The sequence below is a fragment of the Sphaeramia orbicularis genome, chromosome 22, assembly GCF_902148855.1.
Source record: "Sphaeramia orbicularis chromosome 22, fSphaOr1.1, whole genome shotgun sequence".
Lineage (NCBI taxonomy): Eukaryota > Metazoa > Chordata > Actinopteri > Kurtiformes > Apogonidae > Sphaeramia > Sphaeramia orbicularis.
Genome location: NC_043978.1, coordinates 24,857,922 through 24,883,838, shown reverse-complemented (window position 1 = coordinate 24,883,838; position 25,917 = coordinate 24,857,922). Strand labels below are relative to the sequence as shown.

Sequence of the window (25,917 nt, the reverse complement as noted above, 5' to 3'; positions counted from 1 at the left end):
TAACAATATAAGCCTCCTGGCCAAAAAAGATGTGAGTGGTTAAAATTTTATAAATACCATTTGGCATACTGTGATTGAAGTGGTCTGAGGACACAACACCTACTCCTGCTCCTTCACAGTAGAAAATGTACACTGAGATGCATGTTTTTGGTTAATCCCAGGTGGTTTCAGACAGGCATTGGGCTAAATATTTTGTATTTGTTTTATATTTTATTTATTTATCTAGACAAGGACAATGCACAATATACAGGGTGTCCCAAAAAAATCATCAAATAATTTGTTTATAATTTGTTTGCTCTTTTTACTCCAAAAAAAAAAAGTGTAATCCTTTTTATTGTTCTGCTTTCAGGAATAGACATGCTGTTTACTGCAACAGAAAAGGCGTTCTGTGTATTGAAGTACACACAAACTCAGTCAAATGTGAATACACAACAGGAATTTGTTTGAAAATTTCATAAAGAAGTGCGAACAGATCTTCAATACTTCGTCAGAGGTTGTTGGGGAAAAAATAAAGCCAAACGCCCTGTGCGCATTATTTGGAGTTTCTCCCCCTTACTTTTTTAAGTTCAAAGAGGATGTACTTGCTTTTGCTACTCTATTAGCTAGAAGATTAATTCTAATTAATTGGAAATCAACAACATGTCAACCATCATACCCACTGGATTAGAGATACTCTTTATTTTCTTAAACTGGAAAAAATCAGACTCTCTTTAATTGGCTGCTCCAGTAAATTTGGGAAACTACGGGACCCATTTCTTCGATTGGTCAAGAAGACAGATCTTTCACTCACCCCTGACTGACACAAAGGTTGTCTTTGGTTATGCTACTCCTGGTGTGAGGAGAATTACGTGCCACCGCTCAGACTTGCGATGTGCCGGTTGTAGTTTATTAATACCTGACTGATGTGATGGTGTTTCTATTATTATAATTTTTTTGTTTGTTTGTTTGATTTTTTGGTTTTTTGGTGTTGATTCTGTCCTAGTCCAACCTTTGTTTGTTTACTTATTCTTTTCTTTTCCTTTCTTTTATTTACTGTGGTTCTAGTATTATAAGAGTTGTTTGGGTATACCTTAATACTTCAGTAATCACTCTCTTGATCTTTAGTTTTTCTTAAGAAAAATGTATAATTATCTCTTTGTAATTTTTCTGATACATTTGTATACACCTGCAAAACCCAATAAAAAAAGTTTGAAAAAAACAAAAAAAACCTCCAGACTCTTTTCAAAACTGCTATTTTTTCCCCCAAGAACTTGGCTTTATGTATTTTTTATATGTGTGTGCCTACTTTTTTGGTTGAGATTGTACCTGTTGTGTGTAGTAGAAAAATTCATTTTAATAAATGTATGAATGAATGAGTGCAAAACAAAAAAGAAAAAAAAAAAAAGAAGTGCAAACAGGAAAGCAGATTTGGACGTGGCATAAGAAGTTTCAAGAGAAAGGCTGTTTGTGTCAGAAAAAAGGACTCCACTACCGACTTGATGTGTACCGTATCACAAGCAGCGCACACATTGAACATTTATAATAACTTTGGAACATTATAAAATTACCATTCCCCAGAATTTTTCATTTAAAATTTGTAGAATAAAACCTTTTATGTCCAAATCAATCCTATTAAGTATCATTTCTCCTGACCATGCAGTCACTCCGATATGGACATCTCAAATGACGTCAATTTTTTGGGACCCCCTGACACCCTAATTTACACCTGTAGTCCCTGGGTAGGCTGATGTTATCATTAAAAAAAAAAGCAGAAATTAAAAAAAAAACTAAAACATAAAACGAGCAGTATAAGATGCATATGTGATTGACAGCTGTATTAACCAATTGCTGATCAGAGTCTGTTCATGCAAACTGAATAAGTCTTTACTGCTCTGCTCTGTCTAATCTATAACACCATGAACACACTTAGATCTGTATTTACATTTTGTTTATTGATTTGGACAGAGAGGAGAGAGCTGCAGCAAGGTGATGTATATTTCCCAGTTCTAGAGTTTTTTTCTCCCCTGATTTTGGCTTCTGCAGCTTTAATAAATCATTTTATTTATCTCATTTTTGCAGACTGGCTCCATTTTAAACCAAGCCCCATTATATTTTTCTCTAAACAAAAAACATTAATAATCTGTCATCAAATCCAGTTGATAAATCCAGTTGGTGGAACTTTCAGTGGAAAAGAAAAAATATGTCTATGAACAATTTGCATTTAGATTCAGGATGAACTTTTTGCTACATCATATTGAAGCAGAACTTGATGCTCTTGGTGTTTATATATATATATATATATATATATATATATATATATATATATATATATATATATATATATATATATATAATCCAAATGAATATCTCCCAACAAAAACTGCAAAAAAAATCATGGAAGTCCCTTGACAGAGTAAGTGTTCCGAGCTTTTTAGTTTAGTTTTTCACACTCACACGTAATGCATATGTGTGAGTGTGGAAAGTGCAATATAATGCACTTAAACCTCGCTAAAAATGAGGAGAAGACGAAGAAGAAGGAGAAGAAGAAGGAGAAGAAGAAGAAGAAGAAGAAGAAGAAGAAGAAAGTCGGTTTGGTGCAACAGTATAAACATGGTGGACTCTATGGAGCCAATCCACTGTTTCCATATATAAGCAGCTTATTTTAAAGGTAAAGAAACTATTATCTATTTCTGCACAACAATTATCCTTAGTCCCTTTATATCAGGGGTGTCAAATATGCCGCCTGGGGCCCAAAACCGACCTGCCAAAGGGTTCAGTCTGGCCCATGGGATGAATTAGTGAAACACAAAAATTACACTGAAGATATTAACATTCAGAATGTCAAAATAATTTTAGGTCAGTTCCATTTAAAGTGGGTCAGACCAGTAAAATACTATCATAATAAACTATAAATAATGAAAACCACATATTTTTCTCTTTGTTTTAGTGTAAACCAAAAAGTACAATTACACAAAAATGTTAACATTTACAAACTAGCCTTTTACAAAAACTGTGAAAAACCTGAACAAATATGAACAACCTGAAATGTCTTAAGAGAATTAAGAGTAATTGCACCAATATTCTGTCTCTTATTAAAAGTTCTGTGTATTTGTAGAGCTGAGGCCAAATAATGGCATAAATTGTTAAAAGTACATTTTTTTTCTTAATAAATTTCATTTTGGTCAGTGGTTGTTCATGTTTTTCCACATTTTTGTAAAGGATAGTTTGTAGATGTAAAAATTTTGATAATATCAGTTTACTTTTTTCCCACTCTAAAACATAGAAATTAGACTTACACATTTTGGAATTGATATTTATGCATTATTATGTTATTTTAATGATCCGACCCACTGCAGGTCATATTGGGCTGTATGTGGCCCCTGAACTAACATGAGTTTGACACCCCTGATCTACATGATTAGTGAATTAAACATAGTAAAATACCTGATTTTCACTGAAAAAATCCAAAATACAGAGGATAATATTATAATAAACGGTGATAAATCCCTTAAGAGAGGTTACATAGAGATAAATATTCATGTGGGAGCTGCCACAGAAGTAGCACTGGGTCTCTATGGGTTAAAAGAGTTGATGACTGCCTTAAATATTTTTGCTTTTGCTCAATAACTACCCCCTGAACTAACATGAATTTGACACCCCTGATCTATATCTTACATACTATAAACCTCTGGTTTTGTTTTGCATGTACTGTGAAAACAACATACATATTTTTTGTTAATGTTAAACAGTTCCTGTATAAAGTGGCGCCGAGCAACGGAAACCGACATCCTTCAGGAAGGACTCCATCTTGACAGATTGACCACAAATGGCTTGAGTGGCGGAGCTGCTGCTGTGAGTGGAGGGACTTAAGAGGGTTGAATGGATTCTCATATGACCCTCGGTGTCATATTCATAGTAAGTGACAAATTGTAATTACAACTTTCATCTGGAGGGCCTGGTCTTCAGGATTCAACTCTAATTATGTGGGTAGCCTGACCATAGATTAGTCAGAGATGGAGGAATGCAGTAATGAATAAAAAGGAGAGAAATGAGTCTATGAGATAAGCAGAAAAAAGAGAAAAAAAAAAAAAAATCACAAAAAGAAGAAAAATGCAGAAAAGCATGGAGCGCAGCACAAATGGCTAAAACGTATAAGCATCTGAGGTCAAACTAATCATGAATAAAAATAAAGCATCATTATTATCATAGCGCCCTTGTGGGTTGCATCCTCTGCTTCAGGATATGTTAACAGAAACAGCAGACAGTGGCATTGGCGTGTTATTCTGAGTTAAAAAATACTCTCAGACTGAGCGGAATCCCTTGTGAATAATCCTGGTTGTAAATCCAATGGGATTAGAAGTGATACAGTCTCAGTTTTCTGGATTGCTTTAATTCCAGAGTGAAAAGAAAACTCAGCAGCATAAAGATTGACATGGGGATCAGAGAAAAGATGTGAACAACGGCATGAAAGGTGGGGCTGGGTTAGCTGAGGCGGTGTGTGCAGACAAAAAGGTACGTGTGTGCATTTGACAGTGTCTGCTCTTACATTATATACATCTGTGTGTATTACCACTGTCACGCGGACATTTTCGATATGTAACCACTAGTCAAGTTTAACCCTTAGGGGTCTGAGCCAAGGGTATAATAGTTTTGGACTTTTCATTATAGTTTAGTTTTATTTAGTTTTGACTTTTTTTTCTCTAATTCAGTTTGTTTTAATTAGTTTTTAGAGCAGGTTTGCTAGTTTTTTTTAGCTTCATTTTTTACTAAATGCTTAGTTTTAGTATTAATTTTAGTTTTGTCGTATCTTTTACCGTCTTTGACGTCATATTCAAATAAAACCCAGACAGGACTCTGCTGCTTTCTCCCAACTTTAGACTCCATGTTTCTAGGTAGAGTCGGGACGAGAAGACGACTGTAAACCACAAGTGACGAGAAGTGACGGACCGTGAAGTACCATATGGTGCCGCTAGCTAAAATTGCTAGATTGAAATAAACCGCTTTCGTATCAATCCGACATTGACAAAGACGAAAACGAAGGAAATGTTATCCATAATTTTTCTAAGTTTTTGTTAGTTTTACAAGCACACAATACAGTTTCAGTTAGTTATCATTTTTTTTTAATTTTAGTTATAGTTTTAATTTATTTCAGTTAACAAAAATGTTTTTTCAATTCTAATTTTCGTCATTTCGTTAGTTTTCGTTAATGATAAAAACCTTGGTCTGAGCCTATTTTGGCCGTTTCTGAGTACTTTTGATTTTGCCTTTATATACTATATAAGGAAATGTGTACTATTGTTTTTTTCAGCACAACTTCATCTATCTCATCTGCCTATTATTTTTTCACTTTAACCAACTATATCAACACAAAATGCCAAAAAACACACACACACACAAAAAAAAAATATATATATATATATATGTATATAAAATTTATTGCATAAATAACACACAGATGCTTAATGAACCTTTTTAAAGACTTTAAAAGTAAATATTGGTTCCAAATATTAGGTATATAAAATTAAAACTGTAATAAATTAAAACTATACTCAAATATTTGACATAAAAGCATATCTTTACATAGGCGATTTCTCCGGTTTTCTCACCCCCCCACCCCCTAGTCCTCCCGGTTTCCGCATCCGGTTCAGGTGGGGGTCATCCTCACCCTTACCTGTAATGTTAATTCAGTCTGGGGATTATGCTGCGTTCCAGGCACGACTTCAAACCATGACTCACGACTTTGTACCGTTCCAGGCAAGTCACGCTAAACTGCCAGAGCGCAAGGAATTGTGGGAGCTAGATGTAAACAAACCAGCATGGTGGACCATATGGGGCTTATGTCCATTTACAGTCATTTCTGTCCTAGAGGTGTTTGCTCTTTGCTTATTTGAGGGAAACAGAGGAGGAAAAACAGTGCATAAGGCAAAAGATGATGTCATACCTTTTTATGTTATGTTATTTGTATATTTGGATACATATTCGGTATTAATTTATTGTTCCACTCAATGGACTGAAAACCAGTTAACACTAAGGTTGCTGCTGATTATGCAGAACATTTTCGGATAAATAACGTTCGAGCAATACCTTGTTTTAATAAACGATCTGCATAAACATCACATGCATGGGGGCCGCCTTTGCTGTTTTACAGGCTATGTGATGTCAGAACTCGGAACTGGGAGTACAGTGATCTAGTATGAGTTCACATGTGGGAAGTCACAGGTTTGACTGCCATTCCAGTGCATTTTCACCAGTGGAAGGTTGGAAAAATACGAGTTACGGGTGGCCTAGAACGCAGCATTAGTATCTGCAGATTTGGCCAGTTTTTTCCATTTTGGAAAAGGACAAAAAATGCTGAAGATATGGTAAGAAATCTAACACCCCCCCCTTCCACCACCACCTCATTTTCATACTTTTATTTACATTTGTTTGCTCCGGTTTCGAACCATCATATCTCCGGTTATATTTGCTCTATCAACATCAAAAAAAAAGTGGGAGAGTATTTCAAGTCTGCACTTTCCAATGTAGTGGTTTATGTGACTGAGTTCCGATGCTACGATGTGTTGAAAATATGTGATTCAGTCATGGGGGCCGTGACCATGGACCCTTAAGGGTTAAATGTGAAGGCTATATATGAAACATAGTTTTTTAGCACCTGACTCACATTTGATTATGTGGCTGATGTTACACAAACCAAAATTCAGCATCATGACATAGTGTAAAAGGCCAGGGTTTTAATGTTTATGCTCATGGTTTTATTGCTGCACTTTTCTTGCCAGAGATCGTAGATGTCAGAGTTTCTATAGGAAATTGAATCTCAGGCAAGCCCAGATTGATCAATACAAACTTTACCCTGCGAGTCAATGCTCAGTCAACAGTGTTTTTTGTTTTTTTTTCCCTTTCGCACATCAGCATCTGATTATGGCTTCATTACTGTTTGCAAACTCTCAAAATGTGTTCGATCTGTTTCCAGTTTGCTCACAAGAAAACCAATAAAGTCACAATGAAAAGCTTGAACTTGCTGTGTGATGTTTTCCCTGAAGTTTAACAATCCTATAAATAAATAATAAAAGCAAATGGTGAGATGGTTCTACTTTAAATACTCTATATTTTTCATTCCTGAGTTTTAGCTTCGGAGCTGAACTTGCAATGTGATGAGACTCTGCATCTTCATATCAGCAGCTGCCACATGGACTTCTGCCAACTTTCTGTACTCACCACTATCTCATGATCAGCAGGGCATACAATATATGTGCATGCCGAAATACTTTTCATGCACCAAAAGGTGATTTTGCATCTATATTTCTCATCATTTATTATTCATGCAACTCTGGATCCCTTTTTTTTTTTGTCCAAAATATCTGTTATGAGACCAACTGCTAAACTTCACTTCCTGTGTCCTATATCTCCCTCCAGGCTTTAATACTATTCATGCCTGTCTCTGCAGTCTGAATAATGGACTTGTGACTGATTTTCAAATACCTGTTTCCATCAACGCATTTTTATGCACATATTGTAACAGAGACAGTAAATCGAAAAGATCATCAATTTTGCACAAAATCTCTACATTCTCCTGAGGTAATTTTTTTGTGTGTGTCTTTTTTGGAAGAGTTACTGCTCTTAATGTGAAAAGTAACAGCTTTTCAAGATAAGGCAGATAAGGTCTGATGCATTTAAGGATTTTCTTTTTTGCATCTAATCTGCTGTTAATGCGTCTAAAGAAGAAAAACAAGAATAACTTATTTCCAGCAGCTTGAATGAAGTATTAAAACAAATCTGGCTGTAGATACAGGTAAGTGCATGATGGCTCATGAGGAAAACAAATTATTCCTCAATTTCACCCAGAAAAAAAAATAAATAAATAAACATTTACAGAGGTAACAGAGTTCTCAATCTCTACTTTTTCTTCTCAATTATAGCTGTGAAGAAATGTACAGGTTGTTTATTCATTTGTTGCACAACCCCAATTCCAAAAATTAGGGATACAGTGTAAATAAAAAAACAAATGCAATGATCTGCAAATTCCATTAACCCATAATGTATTCACAATAGCATGTGGAAAACATATCAAACATTTAAACTGAAAAAAGTGTGATTTTAAAAGAAGGATATTTTAATTTTGAATTTAATGCCAGCAACTTTCAGAAACTTAGGAGAGGGGCAACAGAAGTATTGAAAAGTGGTACAACAAGAGAAACAGCTGGAGGAGCATTTTGCAAATAATTAGGTTCATTGTTAACAGGTCGGTGACATGACTTTGTATATAAAGAGAATCTTAAAAAGACAGAGTCCCTAAAGATGGGCAGACGTTCTACAATTTGTAGGTACAGTTTCAGTTCTACACTACATAATAAAATCAAAAGATACAGAGAATCTGGGGACATTTCTGAGCGTAAAAGGACCAGGCTTAAAGTCACCATAGATGCTTCTGATCTTTAGACCCTAAGGCAGCTCTACGTTAAAACCAGACATGATTATGTAATGGAAATAACTGCATGGGCTCTTGAACACTTCTTGAAATCATGGCCTCAGAACACAGTTTGTCTTGACATCCCCAAATGCAGATTAAAGCTCTACCATGCAGAAATGAAGTCATATGTGAACATGATCCAGTAAGTCTCTGCGTCTTCTCTGGTCCAAAACTCATTTAAAATGGACTGAGGCGAAGTGTAAAATTATTCTGTGATCAGAAGAATTCAAGGTTATTTTTTTGTCTCCCTTAGGAGAAATTTGGCTTGGAAATGAGGAAGTTCTGCTGCAGACAATAAGCTGAAATCTGAAATTCTTTTCTAATGAGTTGTTACCAGTGCTCAGTTAGACAGCCTGTATCTGTGATTGTATGGGGGTGCATTAGTGCCTACGGACTCAGCAAAAGCATGTCTTTGACAAGCAACATCAATGCAGAGTGATATATACAGGCTTTAGAGCAACATACACTCCCATCCAGATGTCATTTTTGTCAGGAAAAGACGAGAATATTTCATAGATACGAAACTGGAAGGAAAACTCCAAGGGGCTCTCTTTAAACATTAAAATGCCTTCATTACCATGGCATGGTCATATCTACACCTATCTAGACATGACTGTGCCATAGTAACAAAGACATGTTAATGTTTAAAGAGAGTCCCTTGGAGTTTTTCTTCCAGTTTGGCATCTACTTTATGAATCCCTTTTTCCAAAGAGCACCTCGAACAAACTTTTTTGGTCCTAGAAACATTCCTTCCCATGAATTTCAGAATATTTCATATTTCCTGTCTATTATAGCACCATGACTTCGTAGTAGAAGTCTGGGTGCTGAACTGGTCAGCCTGTAATCCAGACCTTTCACCAACTGAAAACATTTGGTGCATCATTATTTGGTTATTGTTTATATGGATCCCCATTAGCTTCCACCATAGCAGTTGCTACTCTTCCTGGGGTCCATTAAAATACAGATACAGTTACAAATACATAGATAAAAACTAGTTTACAATTTATTGTTGTCATCAGCCAGCTGAACATTTCATCTCAACACATACACCTTAAAACATTTTAACTTTTATCTCCACAGCAACCCGGACCATGAGAGTCAAAACAATCATCTGCATTCCTATACTTCCTTGAGTAGTTTCTCATTAAACAAAAATTAGGCCCAAAATCAAAATCAGAAGCAAATCATGTTGGTCCATGTTAGAGCCCAACCGATATGGGATTTTTGGGGCCGATACCGATACTGGGGGCTAAAAAAAGCCGATATCCAATATATTGGCCGATATCTGATATTGACCGATAACCGATATCTGATATATTGGCCGATATATGATATAAGAACACTGATCTACACAGGATATAATAATCTTATATTAGATAATTGTGGACAGGTGGATAAACAGTTGCATAAATCTTTGTTTATCTCACAAATATAATTTACACAACTTTCAAATACAAACTATGCAGTCACAAAAATAATTAGAGCAAAAAATTGTACTTACCATAAAATTATGTTTTCACTCACAAATTTTGATGTGTCTGCCTCACGGCACTACAACTTCCCATGTGGACTAAGGACTAAACTGAGCACGTGCAGAGTGAATTAGGTGAGTCCTAAGTTGTTCCTGATTGGAGCAATAGCAAGCACTACAACTGACCCGTGTTACAACTGTCCCCAGTCTCCCCTACACTATTAACACCCAGGCCTGCTGGCAGAATGAAACCGTGAGGTAGACAGGAAGTGCACGGACATGGGTGTATGTGTGTGTGTGGGGTGAATAGTTCATAAGACAGGGGGTCCGTGATTTTCGGGGGGGGGTTAGCGGTCCATCCCCGTCAGAGTGCACGGTAGCGGTCCATGATTTTTGCCGGTGGTGGTGGTGGTGGTGGTGGGGGGGGGGGGGGGGTCTGAGTTTGAGCGGGGGGGATTAGCAGTAGCTCCGTGATAATGTGATTGTGTGTGTGTGAGGGTGATAGCGTCATTGTCCGAGCAGGAGTGAAAGTGAAACTAAGTCTTTTTACTGTTTGTCTGACTCTCCGTGTCACACACACACACACACACACACAGGAGCAGCGAGCGACAGAATCTCCACGCAGCAAAAAAGTTAATACATCAGCTACATATTGGCTAATGTTGATTAATTGGTGAAATGCTATAATTGGCCGATTAATCGGTCAGGCTTTAGTCCATGTTGCTCTTAATATGTGGCTGGTGCTGAATTGTGGTTGACTGTTGTCTTGTACTTGATGCTGTAGACACAGATGCACAAATGCCTGGCAGTCTATATTCATGACTCCATCAGGTAACAGACTGAGCTTATGGGAAATCTAAGCTGTTGGTTGGGTCTCAAAGTTCTGCTTTCAAAGAGGTTTTTTTTTCAGAGCTCTGCAGGATTGAGATGCGGGTCCTTTCAGGTTATATTACCTGCAGGAGCTCTTGTGTCTGGGAGAAGCAAGTCTCCTTTGAGGATCGCATTAAGCCTGATGCTTTTAAGCTGCAGCGCTTGATAGTTTTTTTTTGTGTCACTGGGAAAAAATTCCATAATTACCTTTAACCCAATTATAACTCAAGTGATCTGTGAGGACACAAAACGTTTGCATCTAGTTTTTGCATGTGATTTCAGGTTGTATAGATCCTATGCCTTCATGCAGATTTTGGCTAACCACAGGTGTTTTCGGGTAAAATATAGGCGGTTAAACATGTGATTGACAGGTGTAATTAGCAGTAAAGTGGCTTCACTTTTCCATAAGGTCATCTATATTTTTATTACATCTTCTGATTTGGACCAAAAGAAGAGAGCTACAGAAGGATTATGTGTTTTTAATATTCAGGAGTTTCTGATTTTGGAGCTTTAACGGCATTTTGTGACTACTTGTGCTTACATTTAAGTTAAGGTTATGTGTTTCAGTCTATTGTCTGTTGGAGCTGACTGTTCATTGAGGTTAGGTTAAAGGTAGGGTAGGAGATGTTTTCCTGGAGCATTTTTTACTATTTTACTTAAAATCCCCTTCACATCCCAATTGCAACCAATTAATTAAATGCTCTAACACAAAAATAAAAAATTTTAGTCACCTGTGGAACGGACAGGATTGAAAAAACACCATCCAATCATTTTAACTGGCCCATCGAAATGATTGCATATTGCATTGTCCCCCCCTCTGCGAGTACAATCAATACAATGGAGGCGTGGCTTCGGGGGAAAGTCTGAAGAAAGGGGTTTGGACTTTTAAATTGTCTATTTTCAAAATGTAGCTTGCTCGAACCCTTTTTCCAGGATCTCCTACCCTATCTTTAAGCCTAAAGGTTAACTCACTTCATCATCTCTGAAGGGAAATACCATCTTTGCATTTCACCCATCCTATAACACGCAGTAACACACATTAGCATTAGAGATTAGCATTAGTATTTAGCATATTAGGAGCGGTGAGCTGCCATTGAAGGTGCTCAGGGACCAACTCCAGATCTTAATCAGTACCGAGGTTGAGACCACTGACAAGAGAAGACCCAGTGGAAAACCATGTGGCTTTTGTGTGTGAACTAGCTCAGCACAGAAAAGGCCCCAGTCCGACTCAAAACTTTCTAGCTGTCAGGCTCATATAGACCACATGGGAAGCACTGGCGAACTTGGGAACAAGATCAAAATGGGAAAAACTGAGTTAGCTGAAGTCGACAAACAATGCACTACCTGAACTTTGCGTTAGAGTGTGTTGTACTTGGTTAATCTTACATAGTTTTAAAAGCCAATAGTCACCATTGTGTAGGTAGTTGTCTCTGAATTTCTCCACCAACATCATTACATTTCAGTGTTTGATGCTCCAGTTTGTACAGATGGATACGCGTAAAACACAGTAATGTCCCATCAGAGAGAGAAATTTAACTGATTGCCATTCCAACATTTATTTCAATATAAAGCAGCTCCTTGTTTTGGATAATCCTCTAAGATCCAACTAAAGCAAAAATGAATTTAAAAGAAAAAAATGTGGGTCATTCAGCAACACTAATCTGTCAAAATGTCTCTAAAATGTCCCGTCAGAGAGATTTCGAATACTGTGTTTTGACCCATACTGTAACACCTTTTCCTTCAACAAGTCAAATTCCCGTGATCATGTAAGCTGAAAAATGTTCCTGCATGTCTGAAGAGGTACATAGATGTTAAATTAGTTGCACAGAGGGATTCAGGACTGGTCATTGAGTCACTTCAGGGCAACAAATAAATTAAGAACAAACTCAAGAGAAAGATAACAATTTAGGCACAAATCTACACATAAACAAGTGGTGACGGGCACAACAAACCCCACCCCTTGCACATATTTTGCCTATTATAGGTAAAAGAGAAGATTTTATTATTATTATTATTATTATTATTATTATTATTATTATTATTATTATTATTATTAATAAAAATTTTCACTTTGATCTACTGTTCCCAAAATGTAATGAGATCTATTCTGGGTCACTGGCAATCTATAAAGTCAATTTGGTATGAGTTCAACCAATAGTTTGGCTGCTACAGACATGTGCAATTTCACACATTATAAGTAAATGGGGGGAAAAAAAAGATTTAAAAAAATTCATAAAAATTTTAACTTTGAGTAACTGTTCCCAAAATGTAATCAGATCTATTCAGGGTCACTGGCAATCTACAAACCAAATTTGGTATGAATTTAACTAATAGTTTCGCTGCTACAGACATGTGAAATTTCACCCATTATAAGTAAATGGGGAAAAAAAAGGAATAAAAAAATTCATAAAACAATTTAAACTTTGACCTACTAACCCTAACCAACCAATAGGTTTGCTGCTAGAGTGTTAACAAACAAACAAACAAACCAAAAACAATACCCCTTGCCTCCCCTTCCAATATCATATTTGTGAAGATTGTATTGGGTGTACACTTTCAGTTTTAAACCAATAGAATAACAGAGGAGGCGGGATTAGTATAGTAGATCAAGATGCTTCGGTTTTAAATGGCAGATTCATTCTATGGTTATGGTTAATACATTAATATTACAGCAGTGGCAAAGATAAGACTTACATTTCAGCCATGGCAAAAAAAAAAAAAAAAAAAAAAAAAAAAAAGAACTGTCACAGGAAGCTAAGTATAATTCTAAGACCTGCTCTCACACTGTCCAACTGCTTCACACTGAGTATAAAATGTAGTTCTGCTGACAGTAGTTCCACCTCTCTCATGTCACTACTTGGGCCAATTAAGTAAGAACGGTGTCAGTGTTGATATCGTCGTACTCCTTGTACTGCCACTACCTCCTGGTCATTACACTTTCCTGTGACACTTCAAAGAGACATGACGAAGATATGGATTGAGGCAGGGTGTTTTACAGTTGAATAGTAAACTCTACTTCACAGATGCTGCCCCTCCATCTGCTGAGTGGTGATGCTGCGAATTCATGTGCTGCTCGGTACTGTAAACATTGGAGGCATTCTAGAGGACAAACAATTTGTGGTGATGACACTGTTTTAAATTACCTCAAGAGTTTTAATATTTATTCTGGTATGTTGTATCGTAGATTCTGAGAAAGCGACACTTTGTAGATACAGTGTTTGCTTCTGCTGCAAAATATGCTAGAATCATGGCCTGAAGCTGTAACTCAAACACGTACATCTGTTTCTTGTTTTCTCAGTTTTGACACAGTCCCTCTACAGGTCATATTTCCAGGCGCAGACAAACATGCAGTACATTCTACAGCGTGTGATATGTTCACAGTACTGCCTGTCCTGACAGTTGTTCCTTTTCCAAAGCCTGTTCAGGAATGCACTGTTCTGCAGAACGGGTTTAAACAGAGAATATGGATGCTTCAGAGCAGAAACAGACCCGACTCAAAGTCTGTGTAAAAGTGAAAGCTGACATTGTGGATAAAGGGCGTGATGTTTTGATGACAGCACGCGTACAAACCACCATGTTGAGATCGTCAACTTCTTTGCATTGGAAGAGTTAAGCTTTTATATGATCAGATTGACAAAGATGTGATATCGATTTAGGATGTTGCATTTAAAGGGGTCGTATTTTGCTAAACCCACTATTATTACATTTATTTGTATATTTGGGGACCCTAATAGTTCAAAAAGCTATCTTTATATTCCTTTTGGCAATAATCGAGTAGATTTCTACAACCTGTTTTAATTCCTGCTTAATTTGTTGCGTCTATAACTAGTTATGTCACAAATTTTGCACAAATAAGGTAAAGACTTCCGACAAACATTTTTCAGAGTACAACATAATTGTTTGTCTGCAGCAGCTATTGTAGTCCATATTGAAACTAGAAGCACTCGGAGAGCGCAGACCTCCGCCAAGGCTGATCAGTGCCCCCCCCGTGGGCCCCCCCACCCCCGATCACCACCAAAATTTAATCATTTCTTCCTTATCCCATTTCCAACAAACCTTGAAAATTTCATTAAAATCTGTCCATAACTTTTTGAGTTATGTTGCACACTAACGGACAGACAAACAAACAGACAAAAACAAACAAACCCTGGCAAAAACATAACCTCCTTGGCGGAGGTAAATATGTCCAAACTTTGTTCAGTTGTTGGTTGAATGGGACAGAGCAGCACAGCTAACAACCTGAAGGGGGTGGGGCTGAAGTGGCTTATTTACATTTAAAGGGCCAGCGCTCAAAATGACCTTTCTGGTGTCATTACTCAGAAATAGGGTTGAAGATGGACCTGTGGAGTTGAATTAATGAAGAATTCAGACCCAAGCATAGCACTTACAGTTTATGTAGACCACAGGGAAGTGTTTTAAAATGTATAATTAATTTGGAAAAAAAAGCAAAATATCACTCCTTTAAAGAGTTACAGCAGTAGCTCATCTTAGGGTGCCATGTTTAATCGGACTCTAATTCGTTTGCTGCCTAAGGGTGTTTTCAGACTGGGTATTCGGATGTGTGCTGTACCTGGATAGGATCACACCTTTCCTGCAGATGTTGCATTCACAAGCATGTACCACGGCCCCATGTCTGAGAACAAGTGGGTGTTACAGGGCCGAAACAGTAAGTGGCGGTGTGGAGGGAATTCTGTAGCTAACAAACACGGAAGTGACAAACCCTTACATCATCAACTGAGCAACTGTTCTGTTCATTTGTCTACAATGGCAACAAGACGGGCAATAGTTTTCTATCTGTTAGCCTGTTTGAGGCAAAGAGAAGAAGAGTGACCTTCACTGTCCCTGATATATCACTGGGTGGTTCAGTCAATAAGGTGAGCCCGTGCCACGTGGATCCAAGGCTGGTATGGCAATAAGGTCACTTCCGATCTTGAGTACAGATTGCTTTCACATTGCAATGTTCTGCACTGGAATCCACGCTTTCCGGACCCAGGACTACCTTCTCAGCTGGACTCAGGTATGGTACTCACACATGGAACATTTGCATTCACATTGATAAAATTAAGCGGACTTTGAGTATCCGAGTCCGAATCTGAATACATTGGACCACACTCTGAAAATGACCAAAAAACGTAGGTCTTGGTCCACCTCAAGTGAACCAAATACAGGAAGTGGACTACAACGCAGCTCCATATTTGGTCAGAAGTTGCCCTACGTTAACCAATAGATAAGCGACGTTTCTTGTTCATCATTTGTCGGCTTCTCTTTCAGTAATTCTTGGTGCAGCGCCACCACAGGTGAGGAGAGTAATACGCTATTCAAAAGGTTCAATTCTTTGACAGAGTGCAGTGTGAAAGCTCAGTCCAGCTGAATGTTCCAACCCTGACTGTACTTCGTATATCAGATTCAGTCAGCTAATGGCGTCTCCTGTCAGTCATCTTCTTAGTAGTTGTACACTCTATCTCACCAATTGCTATTAAATACAGTGTTACGAGCTACCATGCTCCTGGTGAAATCCTATCTCCATAGTTTGTTTTCTCCGCTTATTAGAGGTTGCAACAACTCGTCTAAATGATAGAGCTGCTCCAGAAGTAGGCATGAACTTCTGAACTATTGTGTTTTCCATTTTCAGTATTTCATCAATAGGCTACTACAAATGTAGCTGAGGCAAGTAACTGACTAACAGAATTGTGTTTATATTTTTAGATGATACAGTAACATCCAACAGTTGTGTAAAAAGGTTTAAAGTTCATGTGATTCCACTTACCATAGCTGTATTATGGAGTATTTTGATATATTTGTTGGCTTAGTAGCAATTTTTCCTTAGATTAGTCCGTAAATATGTCTGCTATCCCTAACATTGTATCAGACTACGATGAGGTAGGGCGGCTTTGGATGGTGGGACCTCGAGAACCAAGGCAAACACATGCATAGCTTAATCGTTCAATCTAAATCCCCCGTAGGTGTGAAAGTGTGAGTGAATGGTCGTTTGTCTACATATGTCAACCCTGTGATGAACTGGCAACAGATCTAGGGTGTACCCTGCCTTTGGCCATTAGTAGCTGGGATAGGTTCTAGCACCCTCTGAAGATGAAGTGGTTTGGAAAATGAATGAATCACTCAATGAAAGTCTAGTCAATATACTGTCTTGGGAATAGGCAGGTTTTCAGAATGTAGAAAAATGGCTCTTTGAACAAAGATTGAAGATTTTTTTTGTCACTGAATTTTTAGTACGAACTGGCAACGTGACATCATGAAATTGCGTAAATATACACACCACTTTTAATTGGTGTCAATTGATGTGTTAGCTGTTAAAGCTGCACAATATATCGTTTGAGCATCGGCATCACGACGTACATACGCGCAATAGTCACATCGCAGGTCCTGCGACATTGGAGGTAAAAGAACTCAACATATTCTAATTTCAACTTGGATACCAGACACACACTGGGCACAGCGATCTACCAATCACAATCATTCTTAATCAGTTTGCTGAAGCAGACCACGCCCCCTGCACATGGAGTGAGTTGCTGGTAACAACACTGAAAATGAGCAACGGACAACAGAAAATCACTGAAAACGAAGACTTGGTGCCAAAAAGAAAAGCAACGTCAGTTATCTGGAATTATTTCAGCTACAAGAAGGATGAAACTGAAACATGTGTTCTGTCTTGCACCTGTCACCACAACGAGAGGAAACACAACTAATTTGTTTGACCATTTACGTCGGCACCACAAGTATTTTTTCAAATCACAAGTATATTGCAGGGTTAAAAAAAAAAATAAAAAAAAATTGCAATGTCAGTTTTTTTCCAATATCATGCAGACCTATTATCTGTGCACATTATAAGTTTTCCACGTGTATGTTCATGTCACATCAAATACCATGCACTGAGGGTTAGGGTTATATCAACTGAAGAGCTTGGCAGAAATTGACGCATGGTCAAATGGCGCTGAATAACATGCAAAAGGACGAAAATGCGTACGTATAACGCACCATATGCCAAACACTACAAAAATCTAAATCTTATGAAGTGTATTTTTCTCATTTCTGGTCAAAATATCTCACACTTAAAATAAGACAAAAATCACCGAAAGAGTAACTTTTCAGTGAGATATAGGAACTGATTTTTAGACAACAGATCTAGAAAAAATCTTATTTCAAAAAATCTTACCCAGATAATTTTCACTTGTTCCATTGGCAGAATATTTTTGCTTAATTCAAGATTTGCTTAATTCAAGAAAAAAAATATCTAAATATAAGTTCTTATTATCTGACTTACAAGTTACTCTTTAGGCGATTATGTCTTAAGTGTGATGAGATATTTTGACTAGAAATGAGCAAAATACACACGGTAAGATTTTGATTTTTGCAGTGTAAGGACGGAGATCAGTCTCAAACTGGTCTTTATATATATGTTCACAGCCAGAAAAAGCACCTAAACAATCATTTCATTACATTTACATTCATGCATTTGACAGATGCTTTTTTCCAAAGCAATTTACAGGGGATGAGTAACAATTAATTAATTCTCTCTCTCTCTCATTTGATGATAAATGTCTCACAAATTTAGAAACGTGAATTAAGAACATTGCCCACATGCTATCTAGAATCATACACTTGGGCAGTATTCACAATGGGGTTATTTACGTCATAGTGTAATCTTACGTGTGTGGTTTTTGTTGCGAAATGCATCCAACCAAATGGCCCTTGTCTCAGCCTTCTCTATTCTGGCATCACAAGTGTGAAAGGCCCTCATTAAATTCAGTATTTAATTAAAGGGGATATTAATTCTGGTCCACATGATAGACTGTACATAATAATGGACATTATCAGAAACTCAAAGTGCACATACAAGAAATTTTTCCTAAAGGTGATTTCCGGTGTTTTTGGTCGAATCCTCATCTTTCGAGTCAGTTTTTAATTAAATTATTTGATATTATAAAATTGGATGACTGCTGTAAAGGCTAGTCTCGGTCCCAAATCCTTCAAATGTGTGGGCAGGAACCAATAGTGACCTAAAGTCCAACCCATTACAGTTATGGGACCTTGTTTCAGAAAATAAATTGCATTAACTCTTTCATGCATGAATTATGAGAACCTCAATCAAGATTTTTTTTTTCCTGAGTGTTTTTATTCCTCTTTAGGCATGAAAAAAAAAACAATGTGATTTTTTTTTTTTTTTTAATTAACCTGTTCTTCATGGAGTTACAAAAATGTCCACTCAGCTACACCATGAATTTTATTCTTGAAGCAAAGAAACATGTATTTAAAACCCAGTATCATAAAGTGATATGAAAACAGTGAAATAAAACCATGTTTAATGCAGCTAATCTGATGTTTTCTCACATTTTAACATATTCTAATACTAGTTTTTACTCACTTCATGGAGATAATATGCAAAAAATAAATATTAACAATTGATTTCCACTCAAGAACCAATCAAGAACAGCAAAGTTACAGTAATGGTATGAATTGGAGTTTATGAGATGATGCATAAGTGTCCACTGTGTTGGTTGATATGGAACTAAAACAACAAAACCCATGAATATACAAGATTAAAGCTGTAGAGTAACTGTCCACTGTAGTGACCACTATGCATGAAAGGGTTAAAATCAGTCTTTAAATTCTGCCAATATTTATCCAAATGACGTTTGTGAGCTTTGAAGATCATACAAGGAAATAACTGTCTCTCTCCACTGACCATCCTTCATATTTTTTTTTCCGAAGTTAAGTCCCATGAGGCACAGCAGAGGGGGCGGGACTTCAGCTCTATTAGGCGTCCAGCTGGCAGATGCGACATTGCTGCATCTCTACTGTAGAGACTCTGGCTCCAAATTGCAGCACTCAGGCAACATGGTAGCTCCTGTGACTGCTAGATTTGGCTTCATTTTTACAAAGTGGGAGGAAACGGCTTTGTACACAGTTTATGGTCCACACTCAGACATAGGAGGTGGCATCAAAATGCTGGATGCCACCCACCAAAAAAAAAAAAAAAAAAAAAAAAAAAAAGAAGTCAAAGAAGTGTAGATAGACTGTTGAGAAAACCTGCTCCCCCTGCACTAAAAGCTCATTCTTAACAAATTAACAGGTCATGTTTTCAGGGGATCAATGGAAACAAAATCATGAAGTCTTTTTCTGCAAACACGTTCCACTAAATCAGTGGTTCCCAACTTTTATTGGCTCGTGACCCCATTTTAACATCACAAATTTGTGGCGACCCCAGACTTTTTTTTTTTTTTTTTGCTAAAATTATTTTGTTTTTGATCATGTAATAGTTTGTAGAGCTGCACAATATGTGTCGTTTGAGCATCGTCATTGCAATGTATGTGTGCGCAATAGTCACATCGCAGGTCCTGCAATGTAGGAGGCAAATGAACTCAGCGTGTTCTCATTTAATTTCCACCTGGGTACCTGATACACACTGGGCGCAGCGATTCACCAATCACAATCGTTCTTAATCAGTTTGCTGAAGCACCACCACACCCCCTGCACATGGAGTGAGTCGCTGGTAACAACATTGAAAAATGAGCAACGAACAAGAGAGAAAAAAAGGAAAACAAAGACTTGGTGCCAAAAAGAAAAGCAACATCTTTTATCTGGAATTATTTCAGCTACAAGAACAATGATATTGAAACATGTGTTCTGTGTCGACAGTGCTTTGCACCTGTTGCCACAACAAGAGGAAACAACTAATTTGTTTTACCATTTACGTTGGCACTAAACAGCTATTATATCCTCCTGAGTATTTTTTCATATCACTATATATATCGCACGGTTAAAAAAAAAAATAAAAAAATCGCAATGTCAGTTCTTTCCAATATCATGCAGCCCTAATAGTTTGCTCTACTACGTTGCAAATAAACATTAATTTTAGATGACATTTAGTCTATATAATGTATATTATTATGGACGGAGGCAGAAAAGCCAGGTGTAGATTACTGCACAAAGTGAGAATTTTATTTTCCTTGGTCAAGATATGTACAGTCAGTCCAGCTTGGACTTACAAGGCTGACAATTAATACTGAACAAACAAGAACTCAAACTATGAATTATGAAAGAGCTGCAGCATCTGAAACTGACCACAATGAACATTTGACAGATAAACAGTACCACAGTGCTTCAGTTTCAGCTTCACAGTTTGTCTTTTATATATTGTGATTGTCTCTCAACTCACCATGTATTTTTTTATTAGTAAGTTGTTTTATTTTAATCAATTACTAGAAATTTCAGATGACCCCATTTGAATTCCAGGCGACCCCACGAGGGGTCCCAACCCCAAGGTTGAAAAACACTGCAGGGTCAAAACACAGTAATGTCAGAGAACCAACTTTAATTGATTGCCATTCCAACATTTATTTCAATATAAAGTAGCTCCTTGTTTTGGATAATGCCTTATGGTCCAAATATAGCAAAAATGAATTTAAAAGTAGAAATGTGGGTCATTTAGCAACACTAATCTGTCAAACTGTCTCTAAAATGTCCTGTCAGAGAGATTTCAAATACTGTGTTTTGACCCTGCACTAAATGTTAAAAATACAACAAAGCAGGATGTCTGTTTAAAACGTTGTAATGAAGAAGCAGTAGAAGCCCCTGCCTGTATCCCACTGGGAGCGTCTGCACTGACCATCATATATTTATGCTTTAAGTCAACATTTTTACACGACTTTGTGATAGAGTGTCTGCTCAGGTCGATTGGAAAGTCAAAATGGTTGTGACTTTTAACTGTCTTTATTTCTCAGTCGTCGAGGCGCAGCATCACAGCACACATCCCTGACTGATCACAGTGATTTGCAGCCCAGAGGAGGCCTTGTCCTAACAGAGGGGTGGCTGATGCTCCACGAGAGAAAAAAAAATAACAATGTAACTCCAGGGGAGAGAAAGCAATGGGGATCCTTTCCCCTATATGCTCTCTACATATGAAAAGACATTATTCGATAGAGCCGCTGCATATACGGTGCTGCCTTCAGAACCATGTGGCATTAATTGCCTGTTCCTACATTAATTATTAAATCAGAATTTCATATTGCTCCTGCTTCTAATGAGCTACAAATGAATCCTCTTTGTGACACGGTCTCTTAGCCGTCAGATATAGGGATTCTCCATTGTATAAGAAAATTATTTAGAGTGTAGGATTTATTGTTTCCACTTTTCTTAATTCAGTGTCAATGTTAAGCATCATGATATGAATAGGACTTTCTGTCAGTTTAATTTTAATGGGTAGTCGATTCATTTTTCTGTCTTCCGTCACACCCTGGTAGTTAAAGTGCATGTGCGCGGGCGTTATGAGTGTGTATCTCAGAGTGTGTGTGTGTGTGTGTTCAGTGCTGCTTGAGTGTGAAAAGATGGAAGAAGAAAAAAAAAAAAAAAAGCGCGAGGGAGAGAGGAACCTCCACATGTGTGCGAGTCTCTTATAGCCAAATGGAAAGGTATTGTGTGCTGAGAAACACTTTTCATCAAAGCACTGGGATTGTGATTCTCTTTCATTTTGCTGAGCATCTCTCACATCAGTGGGCTACTTAAAGCAAAAAAAAAAAAAAAAAAAAATGCAACACCATCTGCAAGGAAAAGAGCCTGTGCTGGCATTCTTAAAAGCTTGAGAGCACCTAGGACAGGTCTATTTTTTGCTAAGTTGAAATGGACTTAGATGGATCCTAATGCTGCAGTGGAGTTTGAGCTGTTCTCCTCCCCTCCTCTCTATTGGTAACTCATACAAAAAGATGCATCTAAACACCTCTGAGTGCACTTTTTATAGAGTAGAAATGAGCAGAGAAGGAGGGGCAGGAATCAGAACCTCCACAAACCAATTAGGATTATAAGAAAAGACAGCATATGCATAGTTTCACATAAAAAAATCAGTCTTTGACACTTTATCTCCCTTAAATAACACCATTTCTACCAATATGACCACCACTGTCCTCTACATTTATTTAAATAAATAACCTGCATACGCCACAACCGTGCTGGGAGTGGAACAGCATCACAGCCAGATCCACCAGCAGCTTTAATATTATTGCATAATATTACGAATAATTGCAATAGGACATGTATTTCAACTTTAAAGCATCACATTGTAAAAACAGCCCAGTCTACTTTAAAAGCACATTCTAACAATTGCAGAATAAAAAGAATCCACTGACTGTATTAGAGGTCTGTAAATGTATATCCAGCTGTAATCAGTGACCTTGGGGAATTGAAATGTGTGTGCAATTCTTAATCTTTCCATCATAATACCCCATGAAGTGGTATTGTCCAGCTGTTTACTCACTCTGTGGAACAGTAGGGGCTTATTTCCATGCATTTAACACTCTTATACCCACCTAATGTGTTATTCTTCCATTGAATCTCACTTTTTCCAGCCTGTGTTGACCTTATCACAGCTTATTTTTGACATCTTCACCTTTTGTGAGTTACTAAAATAGTCCTTTTGGAGCTCAAAGGGTGCCAGTGATAATAACAAGTGACCTTATCATACTTTTTTTGCTTCTCTGTGGAGCTGTCTGAGCCTCTTTTACATGACATTCTGATTTAATATATATCTAATTTTGCTGTTCCAACTCTTTTAGGTGGAGGTTATAAGATTGTATTGAAGTAGTACATGATTATCGACTTGCATAATCCGTGTTGCAAGCTCAGATCCGTGCGTAACGCTGAGACGCATACAGTGGTGGAGAGGTTATTTGTAAAGGAGAAGAAATAAAAGGAAAATATTGCAAAGCTTACCATGTTTTTCCTTAATTTGAGACTTTTTCTTCTTTTTTCGTAGTTGAAAGCGGAACACAAAAGCACTGAAGGTATCCCGGGATCTGTCTTTCCTTTACGCGAGTCCGGTGTAAACATTATACATTGGTTGTGTAGAAGACGATGCTCATAAGGCTGTGAATGCTTCACATCTCATCTAAGAGGAAAAGTGTGTCTGCCTCTGAACACTGTGAAGTCGATTCTGTGCGCTGCGTAAAACCGGTATTTTTTTCAGCAGCTCCGCAAAAACTTAAGAGACTCAAGCATTTGTCTTAACTTCAAAACAGTACCGGCAAAAAAAAAAAAAGATCAATTTTCCCTGAATACAAGCAGCAGGACTGAAAAGTGTACAAAAAAAAGGGGGAAAAAGTGTTGTACCCCCGTGGAGCATCTTGCGATTGATGAAAGCGCAGCGCGTAGTGGGTTGTCTCCACAAACAATTAAACCCCCGGGGATAGACAACACAGAGCTCCCGGTGCTTATGCCATCCGTAAGAAGGAGATAAAGAAAAAACGTCAACAAGTTGCGTTTAAGTCGGTGTTTCCGGGAGGTTTGGACGGGACTGGACGCAGGAGAGCGCGTCCTGTGTGCGTCCTCCTGTAAACACTGAGTGGATGTGCGCACCGCAGACACAGCCGCGCGTCTCTGACTGTTCCAGTGGATTTGTTTGACACAACACCCCGGTATTATTAATGTAGGACAGAGATACCAGTATGGATGGACTGAGAAACATCCAGGATCCAGTCTAGAATTATCAGTGTAGAGCAATATTAGACCTGCCAGAACCTAAAACCATGTTATCAGGATAATAACCAGCACAATTAACATGGGATCAATATTTATTTCAAATTATCCAGTGATTTTTTGATCTTGAGTGAAAATTGGAAAAAGCAGATGGTTATTTGCTGTTCTAAACAATTATTTATATCAGTGGTTGCCATCCTTTTTTGCCCCGTGACCCCATTTTAACATCACAAATTTCTGGCAACCCCCGTACATTCAAATTGGAGACTTAGATTTAATGGTTTAGATGTATTCAGCGCTTTTTTGGTCACTCAAAGCGCTTTACATTATTGATCCATTATTCATTCGCTCTCACATTATCACTCTGGTGGTGGTAAACTACATTTGTATCCACAGTTGCCTTGGGGCAGACTGACAGAAGCATGACTGACAATTTTTTTTTTACCAGCAGCCCCTCCAACCACCACCAAACATTCATACGCATTCATACACCAGTGTGAGCGGCACTGGAGGCAAGGAGGGTGAAGTGTCTTGCCCAAAGACACAACGGACTGACTAGGACAAAGCGGGATTCGAACCACCAACCCTTCGGTTATTGGATGACCCACTCTACCATCTGAGCCATGGCCACCTTTTTTTTTTCTTCTTGTTTTTTTGCTAAAATTTATTTATTTTGATCATGTAATAGTTTGCTATATTCATTCATTCATTCATTTTCTGAACCTGCTGTATCCTCACTAGGGTCACGGGGGTCGCTTGGAGCCTATCCCAGCTATATAGGGGCGAAGGCGGGGTACACCCTGGACAAGTCGCCAGTTCATCGCAGGGCTGAACATATAGAGACAAACAATCACTCTCACATTCACACCTATGGGCAATTTAGATTAACCAATTAACCTATTAGTGCATGTCTTTGGATGGTGGGAGGAAGCCGGAGTACCCGGAGAGAACCCACGCAGACACAGGGAGAACATGCAAACTCCACACAGAAAGGTCCCACTCCCCCATCGACTGGTGTTGGAATCAAACCCAGGACCTTCTTGCGGTGAGGTACGAGTGCTAACCACTGCACCACCATGTCACCCTAGTTTGCTATACTATGTTGTAAATAAACGTTAATTTTAGATGACATTTAGGCTATATAATGTATATTATTAATAGGGATGCTCCGATACCACTTTTTCCCAGACAGAGTATGAGTACTTACATTTGAATACTTGCCGATACCGAGTACCGATGCGAGTCCTTAATAATCCCATTCTAGTTCTTAGTTCCTTTTGTAAATGTGCTTTATTGTCATTGTCATTAGTCTGACTGGAACAAAGTGCTGCTACTGACATTTAATGTGTTGGAATGAGCATTTCTCAATTAATCCACCAGGGGGCGCTGCTCTAAATTAACCATACTGGACAAATACCAAGAAGAAGAATAAAGTCTTTTGAGAGGAAGAAAGTCATCAATAACAAACATGGAGACGACTGAGGTAACACTAATGTGATACTAATATTGCAGTGTTTGTGCTAGTAAGGGTTAAAAGCTTAGGGTCAGGAGGTAGAGAAAAGATAAATGAGTGATAAGTGTCGTTTTCACTGCCGCATCTGTCTGTGTCTTTAACGTTACTTGCAGTCAGCGTTACTTTTATCAC

The 25,917-nt window shown here is 37.8% G+C and overlaps 1 protein-coding gene across 1 annotated transcript in view; it reads right to left on the bottom strand.

Moving 5' to 3' along the window:
- The window catches only part of htr1d (5-hydroxytryptamine (serotonin) receptor 1D, G protein-coupled), a 77,610-nt gene extending 53,465 nt beyond the window's left edge, over positions 1–24,145 (bottom strand). Inside the window, exon 1 of the mRNA XM_030126719.1 lies at positions 23,511–24,145. The gene's annotated coding sequence lies outside the window, so the exon portion shown is untranslated. The remainder of the gene's footprint in view (positions 1–23,510) is intronic.
- Between the last annotated feature and the right edge of the window lie 1,772 nt (positions 24,146–25,917).